The following is a 16,841-nucleotide window of genomic DNA, read 5'->3' as shown; positions in this document are numbered from 1 at the left end:
CTGCCACCCCGAATCTCCCTCCTCTCCTTCCCCTTGGCTGCTCTTTCGGCTTTTTGCCTTTTGTCCCACCAAAATCTCACCTTCTTCCTCCCCGAACGCCGTCGCTAGTTCAATTAATCATGTCGGCCGCTCCCATACGACTCGGGATTTTACTGTACGCAGTAAATCACCTTAGATCTGAGGGCTCATCACCCTACCCGCCTCCGCCCCCTGACGGCAGGTCAATATTGACTTTCGACTGAACCCACGAGGCGGGAGAGCAACAGCAGAGCGGGTCGTTCAGCGTCGCTTTTAAAGGAGCTTTCTTGCTCGGCTTTTTGTTTGGTTGACACTCAGCTTCACTTGTGCTGCTACAAAGTCAACACTGTCAGGAATTTTCCGTCTCGCGCGACGGGATTATGCCACCATTGGTCTAAAGTCGAACGCCTGCCGCCCCCCCCGAGACGTCATTCAATACTACAAATTCTTTGCCAATCAATCAGTACTCGTAACTTTAACGCAATGCCGCCTTACTTGATGTGTGTTTGCTATTCCTGGAAAAAAACATTTGTTCAATGCGGTCAAGAAGCACATGATTGTACCTTTAAGGTATAATCTTTTATAACTTGGGAGCATACCTGTGTTACCTTTTCAGTCTATAATTTGCTTTGAAGCAGGCTATGGACTGGAGTTCTTCAGTTCCATGTCCCTGAGCAAATTCCTACAACCCTAACAATTGAGTTCTCGATGAGACCCAAGTGAGAGGCAAGAATGAGAACATACGCATTGCTCAAGAAGGAATGGAACTCTAAACAGAGGACCCGCCCAGTATACTGATACTGCTGGCGTTCCACACGGCTCTTTACTCAGTCCACAGATTTTTACAGAACACTCTACAGAATCTTAGCTAGCTTTCCTACTAGTAGTCATTTTGACATTTGTCAAATTAACAGTAAAAATCTATGGACAGAGCGTCAAGCTTTATGGAACACTACCAGTATCTACAGTGCATACTGTAAATGGGGGTCCAAAGTTACGTTACGTTACTTGTGCGACGTGCCGACAAATTCTTACACTGCTAATTCATCGCATGATGTTCATAACCTCGTACAGTGGGACCGTCGTCAACCGGGAAACCGTCTACCCCAATACCTTTACTTGTTTGACATTAGTATCTGTACTTCTTCAGTACCGCATGAGAGTACTTTTGCCACCAACCAAACTAAGTGCAAACATGTTGAGCGTTAACTTGTATTTAATGCGGAGGTGTCAAAGTGACTGGTGTTAATTGTACACGCCAGTTGATTTGTTTTCACTAAAGCTGCAGGAGGAAGAAGTGAGCCTGAGAAAGGAAGCTAATCAAATGGACAAATCACTCTCTGGAGGCCCACCACACCTCCTGACCGTGCAAAGCTCGCACACACACATTCAGCTACCCGCCCGATAACCAGAACCGGTCTTTGTTACTATATCACTCCCTGGACTCGCATCTCTCCGCTGGCGACCAATCATCCTTTTAGTCACTTTCAAGCCCTACGCCCAGTTGCATGTCCAAACTCAAGACTCCGCTGCCTTTTGTGTGTCCCACGCTGTAGCTAAGCATCAAAAGGGGGCCGAGCCTTCGCCGTTCTGGCCCCGGGCCCCTCGGGACCGTCTTTCCCGATCGATTCAATCTGCCGAATCTCCAGACTGCTCTAAAAGACGCCAAAAGATCCACCTCCATTGGCAAGCCTTCTTGTAAAAAAAAAAAAAAAAGCATGTGCATGTGCTCTTACTGATTCACAGCACTCTGCAGACTTTACTTGTGCTAAGAACACAAGTCACAGTTTGTCTTGGATCACGTTCAACGTTTGTGTGTTTGGAGAAGTACTTGAGAGGTCAACATGGACCAACATTGGCATCTCCTTGCACAATTTTTATCAAGTTTTGAAATTTTCCCCCTTTTATCCGTTCATTTTTAGAAGTGTTTTTGCTCATTAGGGTCACGTGAGGGTGGGGGGGGCGGGGCGTCTGCGCATGGCTACGATAGTGCCGGGACACACACACTTCGGCTTGGGCCGTTGAGTCCCTACCCCTATATTAAAACCTGAGCACCTTTGGTTAACCAGTTTTATTCTGGTGTGCAGTTAGCTAGCTAGCTATGCCTACAACTCGAAAACACATCCTTCTGCCTTTGGATAGTCCACTGGTGGGGCTGCTTTGGTGTGCCCGTTTGTCAGCTTTGAGTATGTGCACGTCATGCAGTAAAAGATGGAAGAGCAACGAGGGGAGAATTGTATTTATTTATCTTAAGTCCAACTTGACAGCCAGCATGTGGAACCTGGCTTCTGGCTGGCTTGGCCGCTACAGAGCGCCTCATTGTCGGCCACGAGTGTCATTCTTGTGACTGTAATAGCAGTGCGTTTACATTTTTTTTGTAACTATTGAAATGTTCATTAATGTACACTATCCTCTACTGAACAATAAAATAATCGATCAGAAAGAACAAGAAGCAGTGATTTTTTTGGTGTCCAATTTGACAGCCAGTCAACCACTGCAAATTCCAAGCATAATAAATAATAATATTCTGTGAAATAAATCATAAAAGACTATTATTTATTATCTTCATAAATGAGCATTTTAGGTTTTAGGGGTGTTCTTGAACTTTGGTTGACCAACCTTTAATGGTCCAAGTAGCACATTGTACAGGTCATATACAGTCAATAATTTGGAGGCAGTGAAGTTTTCGCCAGCCGTATATTTCTACTTTCCTTTGGTTTTAACATATTTTGAATCCACGCTAGGCCTCCAATTGCCGTTTGTGCAGCCATGTTCTCGTACAAATTTCAAAGGATAGCCTACAAACGCCCACTGTTAAATTTAACCTCATTGCGTTTTGCCAACAAATATTCTGTCACGATCAAGCCAACAAAAAAAAAAAAAAAAAAAAAAAAAGAAAGAAAATAAAGTTCTTTTTTCTCAGAATGATTTCACGTTTGTACTAAATTCTAGTACAATCCCTTGGGAATGGGCTCAGTGAGGTGAATGAGTAGCTCATCATTCAAAAGCAGTTGACAGAAAAAAACGTCACCCGGCCCATAAAGGCCTCGTCCGGCTTGTTCTTAATCAGAACCATTTGTTTCCAGAGAGGTGCGCCCTCCAGGCGGACTGCTGGGGATTGGAAGACTATAACGTTTTGTGCTGTTTTTGCGGGGATCTAAATGTGCCGGCCACGAAAGGGCGGAATTATTTACGGCTTAGCAAATACCTTCGCTTCGTTCCCTCTTTTATCGCTCACTTTTGGATATTGCTGCCCAGTTGCGCCGAAAAGAAGGGTTACGCGTGCGTAAATTGTGTGCATTCAAATAGTCGGTTCGAACGAGAATCATTGGAACGCATATGTCTTTGCATTAACCATACATATCCATCCATTCACGGATATGGATGATATTTATAACTATGGGGCATCTAGTGTAGTTTAGTGATGATCCAATTTCTACGACAGATGGCATATTTCTTTAAATGATTGTGCACAACTGTTTATTTTAATGATAAAACAGTACTCACTGGCTTCTACATTTGAAACACTTCAGAGGAGCGCGTTATCAAACAAAGACGCACGATTGGGTGTGGAAGGCAATCTCCAAGTCCGTTATACTTCTGAGATATAGACCCCGCGCCACACCTGCGCCGAATCTAAAAGGAATGAGGGGAGCCACTTCGATTGGCCGGGAAGCAAGTCGGCTGTGTTCAGTCCCACAACGGCGGAAACGCCCATGCCTAACGCGCCCGTCCACAAAAATGCCAAAAGAAAGAAAATTCCGCACAAAAATAGTGTCCTTCATGCCTTTCTCCCTCCTCTGCTTTTATGCTGGCCCAGCCGGGTCATGAGCGGGTCAGCGCCGGGCAGGGTCACGCCCTCCCACTGCGTCCTTAGCCATGTGGAGAATGTGGGTCATCTTCAAAGACGCCCTATCATCAAGCTACTACCACGGATGCGGAACTGCAAATTGTCCTGCCACAACAATTGGAAAATACTTGAGGCCCTCACCCTCAGGGTCAGTCCATGTGAAATCGGCAAAGAACTCCACCCCACCCCCCCCAGATTTTCTTCAAATTGTGTGAGGTTGGAAAAGACCAAAATATTTGACACAAGCTGATTTAATACGTTCTGTCATACTCGGACAAAAGTGGTATGAATGTTCTTCTGTAAACATAAGTTAACGCTCTGAACGTTAGGTATTAAAAAAAAAAAAAAAAAGTCAATTTTGTTTGACTGCCTGTTGCTACGCATCACAACTTTGGGTGCTGCAGAGACCGACTCATCAGTTTATAGTGTCTGCTTGTACCGTAAAGTCTGATAAGCGGAGATAAAGAAAATAAAGTGGAAGTGCAGCGTGCTCACATTTAAAGCCTGCAGACAATGAAGAGGTGAGAGGGTGCACAAGTCAATAAATTGTTTATATGTTGTGTAATGTCTGGCTGAGAGGGAATTAGGGGATAATTGGTGGAAGGAAGGAAGACTTCAAGAAATCCACTGAAGCTTTTATATGTTGCAAGCCCACCCCCAATAGGTGAAAAGCCATGCTTTGGAGAGACCATATAAGAACTATTTTCTTTTAATAGTTTTACCCCAGCCGTGTGCTTGAAACACTTAAACTTAATAAAACACTTTTTTTTTGCAGTGCAGTGGTGTCTTTCCCCACAGAAATGGATAGCAATTCCACCAATTCTCCTCCCAAAACATTTTTGTAATGTGTTTTTTTTTTTTAAATCAAGAAATTATAATATTGTGCTTTATAAAAATCTACACAAATAACGCAAGATTAAACCGTTTGTGCATCCTGATAAAATCATTGTGACAGTTTCTGGTGTGTGCAATTTGACCAGCGGGCGCAGTATAGTACAGTCAGGAAGATACAAACAAAGACGACTTTCACAACTACTGTAAGTGACTCACTAAACTCTAGTAGTATTTAGGGCCTGACAAATTAATCGGCCGGCTTTTATAATATCGACCGATTTTAGACAAATTTGTGCCTTTAAAAAAAAAAAAAATTAACAAATTACAACATAAAACAAAGATAATGACATTGAAACACACCCTTGCCTCCATTTTCTCTCTCTGGTCAAGTTAAACAAATACTAAAAGGCAAAGTAATGTAAAACGGTCAAATGTTTCATTGTTGTAAGCATGAAGTTATTTCATTCCTTATATTTACAGTATTTTTGATTAGCGGCCGATTTAATCCACGACCCAAATTTTATTGTGTGAAGTGGGTTGAATTCCGTTCACTGCCAACATACAGCCAGCTTGGACAGGTTGTCTGTCTCAAGATGTGCCCTGCGACTGGCTGGCGACTAGTTCAGGGTGCACCCTGGCTCCCAAAGTCAGCTAAGAAAGACTCCAGCTCACCTGCAACACTAAACAGGATAAGTGTGATAAAAATGCTCAGAGCTGTGTATGAGCAAGTAACGGCACTCGACCATTTGTTGAAGTTCTTTCACGAAAGTGAAAGTGAAGTTATGCCACCATCAGAAATGAAGCTGGTCCGAAACCTTCACGTGACCCCCTTCACATAAATAACTTGCCACATGCCAATAGGTCACTGAGCCTCCCGTCCACACTCGTGTTCATTGATTTACATCTACAGTATTAAACCAACTTCTGCGAGTAAATTTGAAGTGGCCGGGGCGCATCGGGTGCGTTCAGTGTCGGGTTTAGCGGACACCCCAGCGTGCGGCCCACCTAGAGCGAAACCACACCTCGTAAAGAAGTCAAGCTTTTCCTCCCCCCCCAGCGAGTGTTGGGTTTCCCTTCCCGTCTGTGGACTCAGTGTAGCTGGGAAACCAGCAATGCTAACAAAAAGCAAGCAATTTAGCCACATGATACGCACACACACAAGGTTTCACATTGAAGTCAAAGCAGCTGTATGCAGATTTTCTCACCAATGTCAGTTTCTTGTGCGTATGATATAAAACTTACTTAAGAGGCTTTTTTTTTTTTTTAAATCTATTTTCATGACGTATAAGGAATATGGCTGATTGTTGTCACAGCCAGTACTTGCCAGAAATTCCTGATTTATCTTTTGCCCAAAATTCGAAATAAATGTCCTGTATTGTTTTTGATTTTTGGTTCAGATCTTGTGACGGCGTCAATTAAAATTAAGCATGACAGTGAACCCCCGTTTGTGGGGTTTATGTTCCAGACCTCATGATTAAAAAATTTGGAATTGTACTCCCCCTATGTGCTTGAAACCCATTTAAACCTATTAAAACACACTTTGTAAAGTATTCCTCAGCAATTGTTCCAACTTTGTCACTGTTTAGAAATAGGAAACTAACATATAACATCCCTCTTAGGAAATGTTACCCGGTTCTCTAAAGAAAGAATCACAGTGTGTTTGCGTCGAGCTGTTAATTTTTCACTCCAAGTTGAAGTTTATTGTAAAACTGACGCACATAAAAATCTATGATGTAGCACTTTTTAGCAAGCGTTTACTCTATTCTAGAACCTGAATTTCTTCCACTGGCTCTGATGAAACATGGCAGTAGTTTGTAATGTTGTGACTGCTCAGTGTTTTTTTTTTTTCTGTGATCACTGCAGTGACCCTGACAGGCAAACAAAAACTGAACAATAATTCTGCCCGGAGAAGCCTTTGTATTTCTTGAGCGTACTTTCTCAGCAGGATGGCCAAAAGTGGCCTGGAGCTCCGCATTCCATCTCTCGCTGGACTTGCTGCTGAATATTGACTTACATGATAGATAGATAGATAGATAGATATCTCCTCTTCAGATGTTTTCCCTTATTTACATTCTTCCATGACTTATGATGTAGGTCAGTGTCCCTTCGATCGGGCGCTTCATGTTTTAGCTCGCGGGCTAGCAACTCAAAAATAACCACTAAACTGACAACATCATGTTGCCATTTTTATGAAGCTGTCAAATCCGCACTAAGTGGGGTAAAACGCAGAGCAACAATTGGGCCAAATTTGAGTATTTCTTGGCAGATTATCCTGAGCGATTGTTGTGTGGTTTGGGGTGTTGTGGAAAATATTACTTGTTCTGATAGAGAACACCTAAAACAAATACTTGAAGACTTGGAAGTCTTGGGGGTGGGGTTTTGATTCCATTCTTAATGGGAGAGAGCCCACACATAAGAAAAATATTCAGTATGTAGCGCATCGTGGGTCGGCTGCTATGTCACAGTTAATTGGTGGTATTTGAACGTTTTTTACAGTACAGTAGACTTACTTACTGTAATGTCTTTGCATGTGGGAAAAGAGAGTCACCGTCGTTAATGCACTGTTCTCATTGTTTACTCTGGCCGGGAGAAAAGTAAAAAGTGAGCACACTCGGCAGAAACTGCAGTCGGCCACAGCTCGTGCCCACGTCACAATTATTTGGATGTTCCAGTAGAAAACTGGTGGCGTTCCACACGGCGCGCTACTTAAACCACAGAAGTTTTACATTCTACTCCCTTACAGGAATGTTACCAGCTCAACATGACATTAATGCCCAAACTGCTTGGCGTTGCAGTCGAAAAGCGAGATAAGATGCGATGATGCAGGGGTTTCCTGGTTTGTTACGGCCCCGAGGTTTTGAGGTTCCGAACAGCATGCAATTATCTCGGTCGCGGAGTGGCATGAGAATAAACGGTCACGTGGCACAAAAAGGGATGGGAAATTTCTGTTTCTTATTAAGACTGTTCTAGATTTATGGCCTAGAAGTGTTTCCCTTCCAAATAATTAGCCTAATGATGACTTTACGACAATGTCACCGCTGTAGGAATGGAAATACTTCATAAAAGTGAAGACCCACAATTTATTTTTCTGACTAAAAAACACATTTAAACACACTTGACATTGTTGACTGATAAAATTCAGATAACGAACATTCACGCAGTTGATTAAACTTAATTTTTTGCAGATACTTGTCATATTTTCACCTTCTCTTCATTCTCCAGCAATTAGTCAGAACGTTATCTTTATTAGTCAGGCCGCTCGGGGGAAATCAGACTTGAAGTGTTCAAAATGGTCTTTTAATTAGATTTTAGAGACCACAGTCCTGGTCCAGATTCTTAGCGGAAATGATCGTCTCCTTATCATTCAACATATTGATTATGGGATGGAAGGAAAGAAGTCCTAGAAATTAATTAATGTGATGGTTTGAACAAGCAATTCTAAATCTAGAAAGTAGACAACTTTTGCTTCCACTTTGAAACCTTTGTGTTATTTCAGTAGAAGTGATTGAAGCAGTGAGGTGGGTCCATCATTCCTCATTAACTTCCGTCATCCGTGTAAACTGCGGGTGTGGAGCTTTGGGGAGACAACGGTCAAAATAATAATAACTACACACTCAAAAAAAAGAAATGGCATGACATGTTTCCATTTGGCCATTTTCTTTTTTCTTTTTTTACAATGGCATGCTTGTTACAATGTGAAAGTCTTCATCACCAATCAACAGTTAATTCGCAAACGAATTTCTTTGTGATGAAACTGAGCTTTTTCTAAATCGGGTGACTCCCCGATAACGATGCATGACTTTCACACGGCCGCTCATCACGTCAACGGAAGCGCTCCCCGCTCTGCAAACAAAGACGGTGGCTGCCATAGCGTCGAGGCGAACCGTACGATGACCCGCCTTGCTCATTGTCGCGCGAAAAAAGACTGCGTTGAATAGACGGACAAAAAACAGGATGCTTCATGCCATCTTGGCTTTGCTTTTGAATTGTGAATAACGTGCTCCATGGAAAAGCTTGCGGGGTGTGTATGCCTGCCAGTGACTTTCCACCATTCACTAAAGTGGATCACCACTTGGCTTGCGCACGCAAACAATGGCCAACACAATGGCTCAACTGTGGTAAAAGCAGTTCAAAGCACGTGCTCAAGGTGTGGCGTCCCGCCGGCGACTGACGTTGGCCATGAATATGACTGACAGGTGGATGATGCAATCGGGTGGTTGGGTTGCGTTTTATGGGAAAGGGAGCAAGTCAATAGTTGAGCCAGATCAATGAACTCGGCGACATCTATTCGTTGTCGAGAAGGATGCCAAAATGTGTTGTAAAAAGACAGTTGCGCAAGTTCACTACTTTTATGCTGTCAGGATGAGGTTGCTTCTTTCAACTGAGCCAAGATGTGATCAAGATTCGGATTTGATTTTCAATAACCAGATAAGGGGCAGGCAAACCTTTAGCATGCTCAAGGGATACATTTGATTTTTAAAAAGGACTAAAGTGCCCGTGCAATGTGGGCAGTGCGTTTTGGTACCTGGGACTGACCCGACTCCATCGACGTCTTGCTGCCACCGCTATCGCATCACAATTAGATAAACAGTCGATACTATAGAGAAACAATCTAAATCCAACAGCGTGCAACTGTGCCATCACCTGAAGCAGATGAGAATCAATATTCATCTAATAACATGACAAAAATCCTAAAAAAGAAAATACATCATGCTCAGCAGAGTTGCTGATGATTAAATAATGTGCGTAGACCTGCAGACTTATTTCGCTACACTCGGCTAGTTCGGAAAAAAGTAATCCAAAGATGTAGGAGAAAACGCGGATGTTATAGGTATTACTCTTGCCTAGTGAAGTGAATTTAAAAGCGGATTGGTTAAAGAAACAGCCTCTCTGCTAATACAGTTTAAGTGACAGTTGCCAGCACTAAAAGTGCCCTGGGCAGAATACCGAAATTTGATTGAAGAAGGAAGAAGGAAAAAAAAAAAAAAAAAAAGAAACAAACATTCACATACATGTACTGGAAGCAGTGCAAAAGAAAAGCTAGAAAATCAAGAGAATAGACGGTTTCATGGCGAACAGATGAGAATTTAAGTTGGAGAAATAGGTCAGTGCTTCCCACAGAAGACCTGACGGCTCACGGCTGTTGAAATGTGCATGTTCAATTTGAATTTTTTTTTTTTTTTTTTTTTTAAATTGTAAAATACCGTAATTTATGTTCATTTGAAATGTTATTTATAATGAATGTAATTATAATTCATTAAAAGTGACGTTATAGAATAATTGTAGTATTTTTTGGGACGATTCTTTATGTGGGACTAATTATGATGTAATAATCACAATCGTTTGATAATCATACATTTGCTGCTCATGATGCTTTCATAAACTAACCGCGAGGAGGTCAGGTGAAGTCACGCTAACGATTGCTAATATGAAGGTGATTGCTGGAATTTCTTGCCACATTGTTGATTTCTCTACTCATGTCTTACCACACATGTATTGAGTAATTTTCCACCTACATGCAGACACATAGACAGACAAGTACAAGACGTTTCAACTGCCCTTTCTCCCACCCCAATCCTTTAGAGTTGGAACGCCCATGTGGGGATGTGAGAATAAAAAGAACGGAGACGGAGAGACTTTTTTAGAACGCCTGTAAGAATGGTATTGAACAGTTCTTCTCCGTTCTCCTTGCAAGCATAAAATTCAAAGGGAGTGTCTTCATCTCCTTATTTTGTGTGGTTTTCATAAATGTCCATCCGATGAACCTGACACTGTAATCGTATTATTTATAACACATTAACCAGTTCCTTGATAACATCGACGAATAAAACAAATATAACATGTTTGAATCAACCAATTTCAGGAAGCAGACAGCAAAATGAATGCAACGAATAACAAAAGACTCTTGAAAATGTGCCTGCTCGGCGGGCCGGATTAAAGAATGGAGTGGAGGGCATGCTTGGCCACCCTGGGACAAAATTAAGTAGACAGAGGAATTCCTCTCAGGTATCAATGCGATCAATTCTAATGGCCTCCTTCCATTGGCTGACGATGTCAAGTCCGTTGATTCAGGTGAAAGCTCTCATGTTTGTGTTTGTGATGATGCCGTGCGCTCGGCGGGGTCGTGACAGGACCACAATGGCAGATAAGACAGTGCGTGTGTGTTTGGGAATTGCCTGTAGTCACTCTGCTAACACAAACACACCTGGAAGATGCACTAACATCAGATAAAAGCTCTAAAGGCAAACACTGTTCATTTAAACGACCTGGCCTAACTCGTACTTATTTTAAAGGTGGGGTGGGTTCTGTTTATTGAGACTCTCTCGGATGCTATTTGAAGACAAGTACAACAAAGAGATTAGTCTTGCTTAACTCTGGGAAAAAAAAAAAAAAAAATGCAGTTTGCATCCTGCCAGCATCATGAGTCTTGACAGAAAACTTTCCCCAACCTCAAAGGCGCCTGCGGTGAAATCACATTTGTTTTGTTGGCATTTCGAGAAGGACGCCAACTATCCGATAAACCTGATCTACTTCTATCCGAGACAGAATTTGCACATGTAAACATTGCAGACGACGGTTGAAGTTCACCTCGCGTGTGCCTGAACACAGGTAACCCTCCATACGACCAGGGGACAGTAGTCGCTACAGTTCTACCATGATAATACTAAAACTAATTACAAAAAAGGAAACATTTTCGACAAAATACAAACAAATGAAATCTCACAAACCTGCTCTAAAAACGAATTAAAACTAGCTGAATTTTAAAAACTGAATCAAAACGAAATAAAAACTAACTGTGGTGGCAAACCTCAAACTATCATAGTCCCGCTCCTAAGCTGTAAATACTGAACTAGCACTAACTAGGCTAAAGTCCAGCTTTCAGGGGACTTGTTTGCTTTCTGTGGTGTGACTTCCACAATGACATGACTGAAGCTGTTCAATTTGCAATTTGACATTGAGCCAAAGTCCAGTAAAGTTTGCACTTTCTCGCTCTTTTTCCAAAAGTATTCATGCCACTTTTAATGTCTTGGCACAGAGGAAAAAAACTCCTATGTACACAAAATAGATTGTCTTTTATGAAATCCATTGTTATTATCCGAAGATGAAAAAAAAAAAAAAATCAAGTTACTTGAAGTAACAAAAACTGCTTGGTTAGCTAATGATGACTGAAAAAAATACACCTCACTTGTGTTTTTTTTTTTTTTTTAAGATTAAATGCAGAATTTTGGAACGTCAGAAGCTTGCGGTTTTAGACAAGACACGACGCATTCGCCACAAATCATTCTCGTAGCCGACGACATCAAACAATTCTCTTGATCCAAGCCATGGATGCGAAATGTCTTGCTTTGGCCGTGTCGTTGGTGCGCCCGAGTTTCCGACATGTCGCGGCTGTCCCTGTCATACAAAATCTTAACCACAGTTGACTCGACATCTTTCTGTTATGATTGACAAAGCAAGGAGAAGAAAGCACAGATAGTTTTTCTTTCTCACTCTGCTAACTTAATAACTTGACAAACTCTTAAGTGCTCGAGTGGGAGTACAAGGAAGTGACTAAGGGGACGGAGAGAGTGACGAAGGGATGGGATGAGCCACGCGGGAACTGATGGGAAGCCATGTTCCCCCCAGCCCATTTGCTCGTTAACGCACTTGAACTTTAGCTATGGCTTTATCTAAAAGCCCCGACTTATCTCCTCTTCCCAATATAAGAGCGGGACGAGGGGGGAGGCCTTAAGGCCGCTGCCGCTGGTGGGCCTCAGCTGGGCCGGGTCAACAGTTGCGAGGCTGATAGGTTGATGATTTATTCCGATGCTATCAGACATGAGCAAAGTCATCTGTGGAGCCGCAATCGCCGCCAATTTCTTTCTCTCCCTCCAGCTTTGATGGATAGATAGAGCGAGAGCGAGAGAGAGAGAGAGAGAGAGAGAGAGAGAGAGAGAGTGAGAGAGAGGGAGAGAGGGAGAGGGAGAGAGAGAGCGAGCCAGAGTGGCGTTTTGGCGCAAGATCGCAAAAATGGAACGAGGCGCTCTGTGTTCCAAAGCCTACAAACAAGGCTTTTACTCGGGCGCTGTCTTTGGGAGACGGTAAACAGACTCAACAGACCGTTTTACATCTGCACCGCGTCCAACAACCAGACAACGTTTGACTCCAGAAGCGTCCCAAGACACAGTCATTAGAAAGTTGCAAACCGTCTGGACCGGCGCCACCAGAATCGGACCATTGGTGAATATCTCCCTCTGTCTATTCTGCAGAACCTCCGCAGTAGCTTTGGGCAAAGATCGGGGGTGTGGTAGAGGACGACGGGGAATGGGCGTAGACATGGCGGGAAGAAGGCAGAAATGTGGAATTTGGCTCAAGGTGGTATGCCAGTCGGCCATTTTGTGTCTGGCGGCGCCTGTGATGCAATTTACAGTAGAGCCACAACAATGAACATGCTCCCACACGTGCAAAATTGTCCGTGTTTTCAAGCCGACCATATCAGTGGAGAGATGATACATTTGCGGTTGTATTCATCTACAAATGACTGAATGATTGTTTCTCTGGCCTCAATGCTGAAAGACAAGCATTTCATGCTTATTATGTAAGGTCTGTATTTTTCGATCTGTCCAGTGTGTACGCTAGGTTCAGATAAAGGGCCTGAGCCACTCTCAGATCCGTCACAGGAAAACTGGGGACAGCACAATCACCGCGTCAACGCTCAACTTTAGCCCAGGATTCTTTGATCACTGATGAGTTGGTCGGGGTTTTACTCTTTCGAACACCCAAAGCCAAATCTGATCAACTTCCTGGAACCATAGAATCGCAATTTTCTGATCGTAATGCTAACGGTAGCCACCTAGTGTTGCAACACACCCAGGGAGAGTAGCCTGTCCCTTTCAACAAGAGTTGAATCCTTTGAAATGAAATTCAACTACACCGTTTTTTTTTTTCGTTTTGTTTTTCTGTATGGAGGATACATCTGTACTATCCTTTGCCACCACCCAAGATTGCCAAGATTCGTTACACTATGTTGATTGATCCTGATATGAACATACCGCGCTAGATAAGACCAACTTCTTTGGATCCACAGAACCTGAATTTCTCAAGTAACATGTCGCAACCGAGGGCATCAAGACAGAAAACTAGGGCATCCCATTTATCAATGGATTGAAGGACGATTCCGTTGATAGATCCAGCAAAGATGTTCCCAATTTGCAGTTTCCTTCAACTGGAGCGATTCTTTTCTCTGGATTTTGGTCAATCAACCAGTACTATCATTCGCAACCAACCACTTCATCAGGTTCTTTGATCAGTGGTGCAAACAAATTTAAAATAGTGTTTGTTCTGGATTACATTCCCGTGGACATCAAACGCCAAATGTGATCAACTTCTTGGAACCGTAGATCCTTCATTTCAGTAGTCATAGCAACATGTAGTCACCTATGATCAAGACACACCCAGGAAGCCTAAACTGTTTTTAACAAGGACACGGGGCACTTCAGTTTTGTGTATGTTAGTTTCTATTTTTTTTTTTTAAATGGAATAAAAAAGTAGCAAATAACGGGTGTCTGTAACCATAATTACTTCCTAAAATAACCCAAATCGCAAACCGTCTCATTGACGTGCACAGACTCCTGTTTGTCGTCACTGCTGGAAAAGGAGACCTTTCTGAAAATGGTGTATGATTAAGTGGAGCCTTCGTGTCACCGCTAACAAACCCACGTGCTTTTCTTTCCTTAGATTCCTGTCGGCATTTCCCCGTCACGCTTCCTCGGCCGAGGTGTTGTCATGTCAGACGCAGACAGCAGTGGTGTGTTGTCACCACACACTCATCAGTCTGTCACGGCTACATTGGTGTCATGATAAGAACTGCAGTGCCCTGTTGGACCAGCAGAGGGCTGCACCACTGTACGGAGAAACCTTGAAAGGCACTCAAGCCTCTCCGTTTAAAGCGTATTAATTTATTCTCTTCATTTCTGTTTGCTGCATTGCACTGATTTTCTTTGTCCAATCACATTTCTGCCTTTTATGTGCCGCTATGTCGAGCTAATCTACCTTCTAAATCAGTAGTGCTGGCTTACTTCAACTCTGTGAGCAACGCAACTCTTTCACCACTTTTCAAATTCATCCTCACTGGGCCAGAGCGCTGGCCCTCGACGATGTCTGCGTTTTTCCATCCTCTAAACGGCTGGTCGGGACAAAACTTGCGACATGTTTTATCTTTTATTTTCAGTCTGAGGGAAACCATAACCACAATATGGCCATGCTAACATTTTGTTTGACACCCCTAACATTAGGGGGGGAAAAAAAGGCCTTTAAGTGTATCCATGGTGGTTAAATCTCAAGTGTGTCGATCTGCACGTCGGCCCTTCTTAACTATGATTAACATTTAAATGAAGCTCTTCATCTGTCATCACTTTGGAAACTACTCTTTCCTTTCCTCTCACATCCTGGCCAGGATGCACCAGCTGTTGCCCCCACCACCCCCCACCCCCCCAAAAAAATGAAGACAGGTGGCTCCTTCTAAGCGGGTCATCCTTGAGAAGCCCCATTCAAGGGAAAAAAAGGGGATGTCATGGCGAGGCTCATCACATGGGAGCCAACGTTGCGCCGTCGATTGGACTACGTGCTCACACACACGCACGCACACACGCAATGGAGAAAGTTGCAGTGCTGTTCAAAAGGGCATCATTCGCTTTATTGTTTTCAGCAATGCTATAATGACGACCTATAATTAGAACGGCACTCAATGGACCACAGTCCCCTGCTAAGGTCGAGCTGTCCTGAACGTCTCCTGTACTGAAGGTGGCGCTATTGTGCACCATTACAAAATTGCTGCCACAGACCAATTTTTCCCCCAACCCTTTTTACCTTTGTGGGTTCATTGCCTCACTTGGGCTCAATGCAAGCATATTTAGTAATGCTAAATATATGATTGTTAGTGTTATTCTGTTCGGCTTATATCTTTTTTTGATGGGGGAATGGATGGATGGAATTAACTACGGTAAATGCAGCCAGAAAGTTGGGAAAAAAACCTTTGCTGAATGAATGGGATCTGATATATTGTCACTGCTCAAGCACTTTTCTCATCTATTTATTTTCCCAACGTTTATTGAGCCAAGGGAAATATTTTATAAAAGATTCACAGCGCACCACCAAACTAATATCGTGTTTTATCTACCCGTAAATCATAATGGATGTATAGTCTATCACGAACCAATTACAGCACTATTTTTTTAAGAAACAAACTTTTGTAGACCGAGTAGAGAGCCTTGAGGAACACCACCAAGTGTAATTGTTGAACCAACACATATTTGACATCTCCCAGTGCACCATCATACAAAATTGTCCCAAACGTATCTCTGCTGACTAGACTAAATGAAACCACACATTTACATACTCCAACTTTTGATGCTCTTACTAGGCCGTGCCCCTTAAAGGCACACATCCAATTAAGAGGAAGACTACACTACACACAGTAATGTAATTGTATAAAAAAGTGTTTTTCAAAATTTTTTGAGTCAAGGCAAATTTATTTCATTGAAAAAATCCCGCGGCACACCACCAGTTGAAATTGTGAAAAAAAAGCTTATTTTTAACAATATAAGTGTTGTTTATAAAAGCATTTTTTAACATTGAAGAATGATGTTATATAAGAATGATTATAACGTCTTGAATAGGAATGAAATAATCACCAAAAAAAGTAATTGAAAATATTTCATATTGATACTCAGTGTGAAACATGGGCCTGTATGGATAAGCATGCGTCACTAATTCGCTTATCTCTAAACAAAGACAATTAGCTACCTGCTGCTGCTGCTGCTGCTGCTACCTGCTGGTATGCAAGAGTACTACAATCTAGTAAAGACATGATTACGCTGCCAGGCGCTAGACCGCACAGGCACACAAATTAGATCATCTCCCACGGCACACCTGACAACATCTCGCGGCGCGCACAGAGTTTGAAAAACACTGATATAAAACCAGTTTATTTCTTTACATTCTCTTCAGATATGTTTTTGTTCTGATGCAAAACGGAGCTGTTTTTATTTACAACCCCAAAAACTGGTGGCTTTTGCGAGCTTGGCCTCGGGGCAAACTAAACAAGTCAAGTTACCACTGGATAGATCAACTGAATTGATCGCGAAAAGACAGTCAATTT

The 16,841-nt window shown here is 42.6% G+C and overlaps 1 protein-coding gene and 1 long non-coding RNA gene across 4 annotated transcripts in view; one reads left to right on the top strand and one right to left on the bottom strand.

The window, feature by feature from the left end:
* Nucleotides 1-16,841, bottom strand: part of mrps18a (mitochondrial ribosomal protein S18A) — an 82,661-nt gene that overhangs the window by 31,120 nt on the left and 34,700 nt on the right. The window lies entirely within an intron of this gene.
* LOC147128351 (uncharacterized) lies at nucleotides 12,685-15,822 on the top strand. Its single transcript, XR_015083982.1, has 2 exons — nucleotides 12,685-12,922; nucleotides 14,420-15,822. It is a non-coding gene; the product is annotated as an uncharacterized LOC147128351 (long non-coding RNA).

The sequence above is a fragment of the Filicampus tigris genome, chromosome 20 (genome assembly GCF_054856515.1).
Source record: "Filicampus tigris isolate MCC_2025a chromosome 20, RoL_Ftig_1.0, whole genome shotgun sequence".
Classification (NCBI taxonomy): domain Eukaryota; kingdom Metazoa; phylum Chordata; class Actinopteri; order Syngnathiformes; family Syngnathidae; genus Filicampus; species Filicampus tigris.
This window is presented reverse-complemented; position numbering and strand designations above follow the sequence as displayed.